Here is a 14,423-nt window from a genome sequence, read left to right as displayed (position 1 = left end):
TTTGTCATTGGTTTTGAGTAATTTGGTTACTGTGTGCTTTGATGCAGGTTTCTTCATGTTTCTTGTGCTTATATTTTGTTCATAATTTTTATTAAATCTGGAGATATTTCAGCAATTATTTCTTCAAATATGTTTTCTGTCCTAGCTAACCTAACACTCTCTCTTCTTTGGGATGCCAATAGCAGGTATGTGAGCCAGCTGAATTTCTCTCTTAACTCCTTGATGCTCTTTCATATAAAATAACTTTCTTATCTCTCTAGTTCCATTTTGAAGAGTCTCCATTGCTGTATCTTCAACTTTACTTATCTTTTTCTCTCCTGTGTAACCTGCCATCAGTGCCATAAATTGCATTTTTTAGTCAAGTATAATTTTTAACTCTAGAGATTCAATATAGGCCTCTTTGTGTCTTGAATTTCTCTAACCTTTTGAATACAATGAATACAGTTAAATAATTGTTTAAATTTACTTCTCTTCTCATTTTAACATCTGTATCAGCTCCAGATTGGTTTTGATTATTTTCCTCATTATGCATAATGTTTCTGTTTTCTATATGACAGTAATCTTTGTTTTACATTTTATTTTATTTTATTTTTTTGGGGGGGGGACCGGGGATCAAACTTGGGACCTTGCACTTGTGAGGCAGGTGGCAGAACCACTGAGCTAAATCCCCAGCCCAGTAATCTTTGTTTTTAATGATAGATGTTGTGAATTCTAACTTACTGGTTGCTGTGTATTTTAGTACTCCTGCACATATTTGTGATCTGTGCTTGAGGATGCAGTTTAGTTATCTGGGAAAATATTGGTCTTATTAGGTATCCATTTATTATTCTAAATACTTCATGGCATTCCAATCTGGGTCAAATTTTTCTCCACCACTTTGGAAAAACCTTCCTATGAATTTATTCTAATATGCCATAAATTATGAATTATCCTAGACCTATGTAAATGCCTGGTACTTTTAAAAAGTCCTTTTGAATTGTTTTTCTTCACTTTTGAGTGGTTTCTTCACACAAACACTTTGCACAGTAATCTGCTGATTATGAACAGAGAAGCTGCTGCCAATGTTCAGGGATCTCGCTCTCTCTCTCTCTCTCTCTCTGTGTGTGTGTGTGTGTACCCACTTCTAGTTGGTCTTGTACATGCTAGGCTTGTTCTCCCCAAACTCTCTATTCCAGACTCTCTGACTTAGGATGTCTGCCAAACTCTGCCTTGATACTTCTCATTATATTGTAATAGTCTCATTAATTTTGTCCTTAATGCACACTGAAATTTTTGATCAAAGGCAATTTCTTATTATACACACAGCAAGATCAGTAGTCAGAGTAATGGTGCAACATCATCCCCCATGTCTCCAGAGCGACAAAATGAGAACCAGATAAGAAAAACTGTTTTCCGTGAGTGACAGCCCCATCCTTTAGGTAAAGAACAACAGAAAAAAATCAATTTCTGTCTTGTGTATAAGAGAAAGAGTCAGTTGCCTCTCTTTCTGCTTCTGGGGGACTCTCCTTGCAAAAGTCTTACTCCATCCTTTCGGAATGTAAATAAATCTCTCCAGAGAACAGATAATCCCACTGACTCCAGTTTTACAACTCAGAGATGTCTCCAATTCCCTCTTGAGATATAAACACATATCTCTGGGGTTAGGTAAATCTCCCTGGAGTTCCCACTATCTATATAGTTGTAAATTAACTTCCAAGATTTGTTCTCAGGTCAGATTCCAAATTTCAGTAAAATTTGTTCAGAAAGCCCTGACAATGAAGGAACATAAAAATATTTTCTTTTTCAATCCCCCCTTCTCTCTGTGTCATCACCTGAAAACACTGTCAAAAGAGTAAGCTGAACAATTATTAAGTCTCATCTCTCAGAGGTCACTGTGTATGCCTTGATGTCTAGCATTCATGTCTTTTCTCAGGTTTCATAGATTACCCCAGGTTGGGGAACAAAACCAGTTCCTGCTACTCATCTTGGGAGGAAGCCAATCTATTGCTGCTTTGAGTCCTTTTGCCTTTTAGTCCTTTTGTCTTACCCTGTTCTTCCCTCTGCTTAATCTACCCTTCACCACCAAACCCATGTCATCTCGATTACTACCTATCAAGGCTGACATCTCAGTTCAGGATGCTAACACAGCTGCAACCTGTGTAAAGTGTTCCTGGCTGCTATGCATATTTGAGTGCCTCTGGTAGGCATTGTTGGCTTCTACCCAGAACCATCCTTTTCCCCACTTCTCAGATCACTGTGACCTAGCTCAGGTCTCTTTTCCCATGGGTGCCTGGACCCTGAGAAAGGCTCATCTCTTATGTGCTCCAGGGTTTGAGGACCATTCTGTTCTGCTTGACAGTGACTGGTCCAGGAGAGGCACATAACCCACATATGGCTGATGAAATGTTGGCTGCTGGACTTCTAGCAGAAGTTTCTTCACCCTGTGAAGACACAGAAAGAAATGCTTTCTCCTCCTCTTCTAAACATATGATATTTAAATGCTTTGCCCACCATTCCTCCTTACTCACACCCTGAGAATGAAGCCAACACTGGAAGGATAGAAAGAAACTGGGACCTTGATGTGTCACTCAGTACCAGAAACTGGATGTTCAGTTATGTTCAATGATAATTGTTAAGACAACTTCAGTTGCAGTTTTAGACAAAACCTCCCAGCTGATGAACTGCATCAACACAAAGCTCCTGTATCACCTTACACAGGTTTCCTTTCTAGCTGCAGCTGGATGCACATCTGTCTTCCTCCAGTCACCATACCCTTTAGAGTCAGGAGGACCACAGGTCAGCTTGCCAGCACCTGGTACAAAACAAGTAAGGAAGGTATCCTCAATGAGTGATTTTCTTCTCCACCGCTAAAGAAGTTTCTATTGCCACTTTCAATGTTAGCTAATATTTAGTGAGAAATTAACTATGTGCCAGCCACGTGCTGTATCTCATGTGATCTTCCCAATAACCCAAGGAAGTAGATACTATTACAGCTTTACATTCACTTTTCGGTAGGAAAATTGAAGCTTGGGAAAGTTCAGTAAGTTGTTCACACTTACACAACTAGAAAGTAGCAGAACTAGGACTACAACCCATGTCTCTTAACCACACAATTTTTTTAATGATCTTATTTTACTAGTTTATCTCTCCACAGAAGTCTGGCACCAGATTTTTGCTCTACAAATATAATAAAGGTGATTCAAAATGAATTCAGTTCAGTTGAATTCAATTCAATTCAATTCAATTATAAAAAGTGGAGAGAAGGGTTGTTGCTGGCATTCAAATACTTGCCAAGGATCCTGCCACAGTTTAAGTACAATTTCCTCATAAAGAAATAAATTGATACTTCAGAAGCACAATCCATTAGTTCTGAAGAGAGATTCTCAGGACTTTGCTAATGAGATTGATTCACTAAATTCAAAATTCTCCACATAATTCTTATTTTGCTCATTTGTCCCATTTATTCCCTCTCCTACCTTGTCACTGGACTCATAATTATTTCATCAATTATCACAAAATTCAAAGCCATGTGAGGTGCCTGGGAACCTAGTAAATATTAATTAGTGAAGAGGATGAAGGTTGACTTGATATATTTCTCACCTTTAATTGCTTTTGAAGACCCTTGGTATCATTTAGCATTTGGATTGAAAGTTTGGAAAACACACTTCAAACCTATCCACTGTTAATGAACACTAAGAGGTAGTGCTATCTTCCTTTGTGCAAAAAACTTTGCAATCACTAACTACATGTTCAGAGTGATGGGAGCAGATACAGTTTCCTCTGATAGTCCTTCATGGGAAGCCATTTCTGTTGCTGACATCAGAGGCACCAGAGGAGCATTCTGTCTGGAGGCACCCTTCTGGCCCCCTCCTCCTTCAGTTGGGATAATAAAGTAGGGATATTCAAAGAAAATTTGCAATATCACAGTTAGAAGAAGTTCCTCTGATAGCTACAGAACAAAAATAATGACTACCAACAACATGAAAACCTATCTGTTAGTGCCTCCAGTATTAGGGCACATCCCTCAAGAAAGCAACCCTGAAAAGGTTTTAAATGGATTTATGTGTAAATGAATCTATACATGCATTTTAAGTGCCATATCCTTTATGGGAGCTAAATGGCTCTGAGTTTTGCTGACTTTCTGACTGGCCCCTTGACCCAGCCTCTCTGGTCCTTTCCCATCTCCAGTGCAGATGTGAGCACGTGTGTGTGAGGGCCAGCCAGCCCAACCCCTGTGCACACACTTTGCACCCCACATGACCTTTGGGTCTTTAAACAGTCAGATCCTCCAGTACAAGGGGCTGGCACCATGAGAGCGTGTTTGGAGTTGCCATTCACTGGGTGAGGTGTGTGACAGTCACAATCACCAAGGAGCATTCTGCCTTGTGCAGCTGTCCCTCTGCACCTGCAAGATGTGAGGCACTAATTTCCACAGATACCCAGCCCTGAGTTTCTAGCACCCCTTGAAATTTTAAAGCTTCATACTCAGTTTCCTCAACAGATGATAATGGTTAAGAGTTTTACAAAGAAGTTTTCTGTTTCCCATCACCAATGTAAGCTTTTTTCCTTTCTGCAGCCTCTTTTTCCTCATCTTCCTTTTGCTCATGAAATAGCCCCCTTTCCCCAAAGCTGTGACCTCTAAGGTGTTACGGATCACAGTTTTGTCATCTCATGAGCAGCCAAACAAGATAACCACAGGGAGCAGAAGACTCAGAGGAAGCAAATCAGCCCCTGACATTTGCCTTGTAACTCAGAAAGGGCATGCACTCTGCCTCCTCCTGGCTGGTGGTATTTCAAACTGTGAGAAGAAAGATGGAAAGAAAGTTCAAGGACAACATGTCTTTGGTTATACAGGAGACCAGGCCAGAATTTCTCTGAGGATGGCATCTGTGACTTTCTTAAATTAGTTAATTCACAATAGCAAATCAGAAGTCCCAAGGGGATTCAAATAAAGGAAATATAAAAGATTAGTACTAGAAGTCTGAACTTAATTTGAGCAGATAAACTTCTGATCTTAAATATAACTGTTGCTTTGATATGTAAAATAGCTCAAAGCTATCTTCCTCTGCTTTTCTATATCTGGACAGGAATTGTAGACGTTAGACTGACTTTAAATGATCTGAGTAATGAATATTCCTTCCCACTCCCAAAAATCAATGGAAAAGTGCTCAAAAGTCCTGACTTCCATTTAATAGCCACCATGGATCAGGTGAGTTGAGTTATCAAATAGCCTTTCTGAGCCACAGTTTCTCATTTGCACAATGAAGCTATGGATACTTTTATTCATAAGGTTGGCGTGCATAGTCCTTTGTAAACTCTAAAAGATTACATAAATAAAATGATCTATTCATGTGATATTCAGGCACATTTCCAAAGAGTTGGGAGGGATGGGTTGGTGAGTTATGGTAAAAGCCTAAGGAAGAGGATGTTTTCTGCATACAAGGGGTGGATGTTGGCAGTCTGAAAAGATGAGAAAAGTCTTCAAGGACTGAGACATACCTGCCCATTACTTTGGAAGGTACAAGCCCTGGCAGGGTTCAATGCCAACATCTCCTAAGCCAAAGAATAATGATGACCAGAAATACAATGGAAATAGGTTTACTCAACAGTTACAATAGTACTTAACATTTAAGAAATGCTTATGATGTCCCAACACTATGCTTTTCTTGCTTATCTAACTGAATCCTTCCCCTGTGAAGTGGTTGCTGCTATTTTGATAAACCTCATTGTAAAATCTAAGGTCACTTAGGGTAGTAACAGAGATTGAAACCCACACTTTTACTCTCTTTTACTAGCCACTCTTTTACTCTCCCTTCTTTTAGCATTAAAAAAATCTAGATAAAGTTAATCTTTCCAGAGAATTGCGAATCCTCCCCAGGATTTCTCTGGGACATGGAGAGGCAAGAACGCTTCTACACTATCACTGTCTTCACGGTCTCTGGCTCTAATCTTCTGCTCATTAAAGAAAGCCAAAGCTAGACAGGGGTTAAAGAGATGAAAACAAGTTGCAGGCTGACCAGGACCTGCTTGCTCCAGCTTGCTCCACCAGCTTGCCATCAGGACAGGGTGAGGAGGACCCCCCCACCCTCAGGCAGGCCCACCAGCTGACGGCTTGGCTGCACAGGTGCCTCTGATGACACACACACCCCCACCAGCTCTGGCCTTTTGGCTGTGTACCTACTTGGTTACACAATGCAGAGGCACAGGGGAACATAAAAATCATTGTCCTGAGCACCAGAAGTGAACAACAGAGAGAGTGCCTGTCTCAGGCTCCCTGATGAAATCAAGCCCACTGGAAAAGTGAAGGGAATATCTGCAATAAAGGCATGCCAGACCACCATGATTGGTAAGTTGGAGGGATCATCAGCTCCCATTGGAACCTGGACTTTCTTCAGGAGAAAAGCAGCTGAAACCTGCAGTAGAAACTTGCAGAATGCAACCCTGCAGGAGGACAGGGAACTCAACTTGGGACTTGCAACCAGAAATCTGCCTGAATCTCAGGGGTCTGGGACTAGCTTACCTGGGACTCATTGACTTATAACTGCACATTGTTGCCCACGTTGTCTATTGTGACAGCAGAGATATACCCTGAAGGAGGCCCTTTACTTTTTAGAGGTGATAGATTAATAACTACCACAAATTGTCATTCTCTAAGAGGTATTTGATGTTATGGTGTTGCTGATTGTATGACTTGGGCTAAAGGTGTTGTGATAGATCTAAACAGTTTCCCTTCCTGGTATAATGAAAATGAGATAGCCTCAGAGTCATTAGAGACTCAAAACCTAAAGAACATCTATATCTGGAAGACACCTCTGAGAAGCAATCATTCCAAAAGGGTGTTAAATACATCAACAAAGATACTTACAATAAACAATTTCAAAATATCAACCCAGGAACTAAACCAAGGAGAGTACCAAAAACAAAAATGAGAAGGCATTCAAGCAAGTCACAAACCCAGACTTCCACCCCACAAAAAGCAATTTCTGGGGGAAATGAGGTGCAAAAGTCTGATAATCAACCACCTGGACACTCTGAACTGGTAGCACAAGAAGTAACAAAACAGATGAATGAGGCCCTAGAAAAATTCAAAGCAGAAATAATCTCCCAGATAACTACAGAGTTGGAGAGCAGAGTGAAAGACATGATTAGAGGCTCTAGAACAGAAACTGATTAAAAAAAAAAAAATAGATGAGCTAAAAAACATGCTGGAAGCCATGAATGCCCAGCATAAGAAAGAAATGGAAAACATGATGGCCCAACATAAGAAAGAAATGAAAGCCATGAAACAGATTCAAACAGATATTCAGGAGATTAAAAACTGCATTGAAAGCATGCAGAGCAGATTAAGAGGATCTGAAGACAGAATATCAGATATAGAAGACAGGATCTCAGTTAAGGACCATGAAAACAGAGATTTCTTAAAGATAGTAAGGGACTATGAGAAATCAATTCAAGAGTACTAGATGATGCAAAGAAGAATAACATAAGACTGATAGGAGTCCACAAAAAAACAGGAGAAAGTACAATTGACATAAAAATACTGTTCACAGAAGTAATAGTAGAAAACTTCCCAGACAGAGGTGGAGAACTGGACACACGGATAAGTGAGGCATATAGAACTCCACCCAGCCATGATCAAAAAAAATCTACGCCTAGACATATAATAATCAAGATCCCAGAAACCCAACAGAAGAACAAAATTCTACAGGCAGTTAGAGAAAAGAAACAAATCACCTACAAAGGAAAGCCCATCAGAATCATGGCAGATTTCTCAACACAAACCCTCAAATCAAGGAGAGCCTGGAGTGAAGTATTTCAAGCCCTAAAAGAAAATAACTTCCAACCTAGACTGTTGTATCCAGCAAAATTATCTTTCAAAATCCACGGGGAAATTAGATACTTTCATGACAAAGAACACCTGAGAAATTTCATGAACACCAAATCAGCACTCCAAACAATTTTGCACAATATCCTAGAAAAAGACAATGAAGGTCACAACTCCATGAGGGCCAACAGAGAGAAGACACCATGCAAGGTAAGGCACTAAAGGGAAAGGGGGAAAAATAAGAAAAGAGCCAACAACAATAAAAGAACATGGCAAGAATGAGTCAATATCTCTCAATTATAACTATCAATGTTAATGGCCTCAATTCACCAATCAAAAAAACCAGACTGACAGAATGGATTAAGAAGCAAAACCCAGCAATATGCTCTATACAAGAAACACACCTAACTCAAAAGGAAATTCATAGACTGAAAGTAAAAGGATGGAAAACAGCTCTCCACACAACAGGATCCCAGAAAAAAGCAGGGGTAGCAATCTTATTTGCATACAAAGTAGATTTCAAACCAAAACTAATTAAGAGAGACAAAGATGGTCACTACATCCTTGGGAAGGGAACAATCCAAGAGGAAGAGATGACAATCCTAAATATTTATGCAACAAATACAGATGCCCCCAACTATACAAAACAATTATTAATGGACATGAAAAATCAAATAAACAACAACACAATTGTAGTGGGGGAACTCAACACCCCTCTATCACAAATAGACAGATCATCTAGGAAAAAAATTAACAATGAAATTCTAGAACTGAACCAAGCTATTGAACAAATGGACTTAATAGATGTTTATAGATTGTTCCACCCCACAAAATCAGAATACACATTCTTTTCAGCTGCACACGGGTCATTCTCCAAAACAGATCACATGCTAACTCATAGGGCAAATCTAAGTAAATGTAAAAGAATTCAAGTTATCCCCTGTATATTATCAGACCATAGTGCAATACAATTGGAGATCAATAACATAAGAAACCCCAAAACACCCACAAACATGTGGAAATTGAGTAATACCCTCCTGAACAACCAATGGGTCACAGAGGAAATTAAAGAAGAAATTAGACAGTTTCTACAAGTAAATGATAATGCCAGTACAACATACAGGAATCTGTGGGACACAATGAAAGCAGTTCTATGCGGGAAATTCATAGCAGTGAATGCCCATATTAGGACAACAGAGAGAACTGTTAAATAACCTAATGCAGAACCTCAAGCTCTGAGAAAAAGAAGAGAATAATGAACCCAAAGCCCACACAAGAGAGGAAATTATAAAGATCAGAGCAGAAAACAATGCAATGGAGAGTAAGAGAACGATACAAAAAATCAATGAATCGAAGAGCTGGTTTTTTGAAAGAATAAATAAAATTAATAAATCTTTAGCCAACCCTTATCAAAAAAGGAAAGAAAAGACTCAAACCCATGCAATTAAGAATGAAAAAGGTGAAGCCACAACAGATCCAGCAGAAATTCAGAGGATCATCAATACCTACTTTGAGAACCTGTACTCCAATAAAATGGAAAACACAGAAGAAATGGACAGATTCCTAGATACATACAAATTCCCAAAGTTAAATGAAGAAGATATAGAAATTCTAAACACCCCAATTACAATGAGTGAAATTGAAAATGTAATAAAAAATTTACCAACAAAGAAAAGCCCAAGTCCTGATGGCTTCACTGCTGAATTCGACAAGACATTTAAAGAACTATCACCATTACTCTTTAAACTCATCAAGGAAATTGAAAGGGAAGCAAGGCTTCCAAATTCTTTCCTGGAAGCAAGTGTTACTTTGATTCCCAAACCACCGAAAAACCCAACCCAAAAAGAGAACTACAGACCAATCTCCTTAATGAACATAGATGCAAAAATCCTCAACAAGATACTGGCAAACAGAATACAGAGTGTCATCAAGAAGATCATACACCCTGACCAAAGTCAGATTTATCCCAGGAATGCAAGGATGGTTCAATATCCATAAATCAATAAATGGAATACGCTATATTAACAGAGTCAAGGACAAATCCATATGATCATCTCAATAGATGCAGAAAAGACATTTGACAAAATCCAACACCCATTCATGATAAAAACGCTACAGAAAATTGGAATAGAAGGTCTTTATCTCAACCTGATTAAGGCTATCTATGAAAAACCAACAGCCAACATCATATTAAATGGTCAAAAACTGAAAACTTTCACACTAAAATCAGGAAACAAGACAAGGATGCCCACTATCACCATGTCTGTTCAATACAGTTCTGGAAATATTAGCCATAGCAATTACACAAGAGAAAGAAATAAAAGGAATAAAGATAGGAAAGGAAGAAGTGAAACTGTCATTATTTGCTGATGATATGATACTTTACATAGAAGACCCAAAAAACTTGGTCAAAAGCCTTCTAGACCTAATTGACAGATTCAGTAGGATAGCTGGATATAAGGTCAACACTCAAAAAACAATAGCCTTCTTATTCACAAATAGCAGACCCACTGAGAGAGAAATTTGGGAAATAATTCCTTTTACAATAGCATCTTAAAAAATGAAATAGCTAGGAATCAACCCAATAAAGGAAGAAAAAGACCACTACACTGAAAACTACAGCACTCTGAAGAAGGAGATCGAAGAGAATATAAGAAAATGGAAAGACATGCCTTGTTCCTGGGTTGAAAGAATCAATATAGTGAAAATGGCCATACTTCCAAAACTACTATATAAATTTAATGTAATACCAATTGAAATTCCAACAATATACTTCACAGAACTAGAGAAAACAATCCAAAAATTCGTTTGGAAGCAGAAGAAACCTAGACTAGCAAAAGCAATTCTAGGCAACAGAGATATGGCTGGGGCTATCACAATCCCCAACTTCAAACTATACTACAAAGCTGCTGTGATAAAAACAGCATGGTACTGGCAAAGAAACAGACCTGAAGATCAGTGGAATAGATTAGAAGATGCAGAAACAACTCCCGACATACTCAGCCACCTCATCTTTGACAAAGGAGCCAACCACCCTCATTGGAGAAAAGATAGCCTGTTCAATAAATGGTGTGGGAAAAACTGGATTTCAACCTGCTGAAGATTAAAACTAGACCCATACCTATCACCATGCACTAAACTAAGATTGAAGTGGATTAAAGAGCTAAATATCAAGACAGAAACAGTAAACTTGCTGGAAGATATATTAGGTAGAACTCTCAATGACATTGGCATAGGAAAAGACTTTATGAACAAAACTTCAGTAGCACAGGAGCTAACACAAAGAATCAACAACTGGGATCTCATCTTATTGAAAAACTTCTGCACTGCAAGAGAAATCACCAACAGAGATAACAGACAACCTACAATATGGGAAGAAATTTTTAGCAGCTGTAACTCAGACAAAGGGCTACTATCTAGAATATATAAAGAATTGAAAAAAATCAGACCCCCCAAATTCAAAGACCCAATTCAAAAATGGACATCTGAAATGAACAGACATTTCTCAGACAAAGAAGTAAAAACAGTAAATAAATATATGAAAAAATGTTCAACATCACTCATCATTGGAGAGATGCAGATGAAAACAACACTGAGATTCCACTTCACCCCAGAAAGAGTGGCTGCTCTCTTGAAATCAACCAATAACAAATGCTGGTGGGGGTGTGGAGAGAAACCCTTCTCCATTGTTGGTGGGAGTGCAGACTGATGCAACCCCTGTGGAAATCCATATGGAGATACCTCAAAGAACTAGGACTAGAGGTCCCATTTGACCCAGCTATTCCCCTACTGGGTATCTTCCCCAAAGAATTAAAAGAATCATACCACAGCAATATATGTGCACCTATGTTTATAGCAACACAGTTTGTAATAGCTAAGGTTTGGAAACAGCCCAAGTGCCCATCAACTGGAAACTGGATAAAGAAGATGTGGTTTTTTTTATAAAATGTAGTACTACTCAGCCATAAAGAATGAGAAACTATTGCTTCTCGGCCTTTCGGCTAAGATCAAGCATAAAACGAGAAACTACAGTCATTTATAGCTAAATGGATGCATATTGAGGCCATACTCTTGAGTGAAATAAATAGGACACACTGTTTAAATACCGAATAGTGTCTCTAGTGTGAGAAATTGAAAGTGTAAATAAGGACGAAAATGATTAAAATGAATAACTGATAATTTGAAATAAGAAAAGGTCCAAAGCTGGAGGGGTGGTGGGAGGTGAAGGGGAAAGGGAAGAAAGGAAAGGAAAAATTATGAGAAAGAAAAAAAAATGGAAACAAAGTCTATGCAAATAGGGAAGGGTGGTGGGGGTGAAGGGCACACAGGTAATGGGAAAAAGAATAAGAACTAAGATACATCATGTTCTGGAACAAACACCCAATGATAAATGTAAATGTACTGTATACCCTAAATGTACCAATTAATATATAAATAAAACAAAAAACAAAAGAAACTGCTGCTATAAACATGGGTGAGTCACACTTATTTTAACTTCCCCCTATGGCCTTAGGTGGCCCCATTACCATTATAATAATGGTTTCTAAATTTGGTGTGAGGTTCAGAGGACAAGGGTTTTCTTGGCTCCCCACTTCCTCCAGGCTCCTATGATTCTTTTTTTGGTGGGGGGTACTGGGGATCAAACTCGGGAACTTGTGCTTGCAAAGCAGGTGGTGGAACCACTAAGCTAAATCCCCGGCCCATCCTATGATTCATTTTTATGACCCAATGCAGTGGTGGCCACCCCATGGCATGCATATTTTTCCTTTAAGACAAAATATATTAATGTGTGAGTTGTTTTGCTAAACTAAAACCTCAATATTAAAGTTTAATTGCAGTGTTGGCACTTTGCGATAAATAAGTGGATACTGGATAGCAGTTTGGGCACTCATCTCTAAAAGTTCACCATCACTGACCTAGTAGGATCTACACTTCATTTCTGACATGATTCATCTCATATAATTAACTCAATTCAGGTTTAGGTCCTCCCCTCATCTCAAAAATGAAAACTCCTACTCTGAGAACCATCTAACTCAGAAACACTGCATCCCACTGTAGAACCATGGAACTAAAGGAATATTTTATTATACATTTAAGCTCTCTCCCTGTTGAAATATTTGGGACCTTTCAATTTGAACAGTTGGAATATTTTATTCCAGTCCTAATTTTTTCAAAAATTTACTGTAGAATCTCTGTACTATAGCTGTTGTGGAGAAGGAGCACACTTACTTTCTGCATCTTGTAGATGAATCAGTCCAACTCCAGAGCTGGTACCAATACCTTTAATTGGAGGTGTTGTTTCTTCTGGAAAAGAAATAGACCTTCAGATTTAAAGATACAGAGAGACTGAAAGAGCTAATGGGCAGAAAAGGTGAGTTCCTTATCATTTACTTATTACAAGGATAAACTGGAAACAGAATTGATTGGTGGTGAAGTCATTATGCAAAAGGAAGGGCAAAGCTAGAACAGTGTGAAAGAATAAAAATATCACGTAAGACAAAGCTAACAGTTACTTTTCTTAAGAACCTGAATAGAATGAAGGACAGACAGAAATACCATCCGACAAACATTGTTCAAGGTGCCTCCAAAGGTAATAGAGTGTGGAAGAGAGCCATGTTCCAACTCCGAGGAACCCACTGGAAATATTAAGATAATGCTGTCTCCTAGAAATGTCTTTGGAATCACAGACATGTTCCCCTGGTATGTCCTTTATCACCACAATCAGCTTCATAAAATAATCTTTGAATCTAAGCAGTTGATCTGTTCCTGCTGCCTGATTAACACCTACAATCCCATTGCTTTCTCTTAGAAAATTGTCTCCTAGAGCTTTGCCACTAGGGGTGATTGTCAGCCCGGGAGAACTACAGCTTCACATGGGGGCAATGAGCAAAACAGAACAAGACAATGTTCTGGAAAAATTTCTAAAAAACACTTCTGAAGTTCAAATTTTTAATGAGAGAAGGGGAAACCTGATCAGCAGGACTGTTTCACTACAGCTTGCCAAGAGTCCTGTGTTCCCAGACAACAGGAATTTCATAGCTGCAAGCTTCACAATAATATGAAGAACAGTCATTACCATAGCATTCCCAAGGAATGGGACAGAGAGACTGCAACAGTTGAATGAATGATGAAGTTTCATGTAGTAGTATGTAGCAAAGATTTCTGTCTGATAAATAGTAAAAAGTAAGTCTCAAACGCCAAGGTTGAGGACATGAATGCAGAAAGCATTTTGCTCTAAAGACCAAAAAAGTACTATTGGCCCTATGTCTATTAGGCATGGCATAAGTTTCAGCATCACATGACCATAAATGAAATTCTTCATTTCTTAATTCAATTGAAAATATACTGGGGGGCCGGGGATTTAGGGCAGTGGTTCCCCCGCCTGCCTCACAGGCGCAAGGACCAGAGTTTGATCCCCAGTACCATATATATATATATATATATATATATTGGGAGCCTACTATATTATATGCCTGTTACTGTCAACTGTCCATGGTGGCACTATTGGGAGGTGGCAGCATCTTCAGGTAGTGAGGTCTTGTGAAGATTCTTAGGACATCTGAGAGGTATTCCGTAAAGGATTTGGGATTCTCTCTCTCTCTCGCTCACTCTGTGTGTG

General features: G+C 38.9%; 1 long non-coding RNA gene across 1 annotated transcript; it reads right to left on the bottom strand.

The window, feature by feature from the left end:
* Positions 1-684: 684 nt before the first annotated feature.
* Positions 685-13,110, bottom strand: LOC147825194 (uncharacterized). The gene is made up of 3 exons (XR_015440757.1): positions 13,034-13,110; positions 2,694-2,791; positions 685-2,420 (listed from the first exon to the last, which is right to left on the bottom strand). It is a non-coding gene; the product is annotated as an uncharacterized LOC147825194 (long non-coding RNA).
* Positions 13,111-14,423: the final 1,313 nt, after the last annotated feature.

Source organism: Heterocephalus glaber, unplaced genomic scaffold (assembly GCF_053883595.1).
Source record: "Heterocephalus glaber isolate CG9 unplaced genomic scaffold, H.glaber_assembly_v1.0 deba00001504, whole genome shotgun sequence".
In the NCBI taxonomy this organism is placed as follows: domain Eukaryota; kingdom Metazoa; phylum Chordata; class Mammalia; order Rodentia; family Bathyergidae; genus Heterocephalus; species Heterocephalus glaber.
The sequence above is the reverse complement of the archived record's forward strand: the minus strand, read 5'-3'. Positions and strand labels throughout refer to the sequence as shown.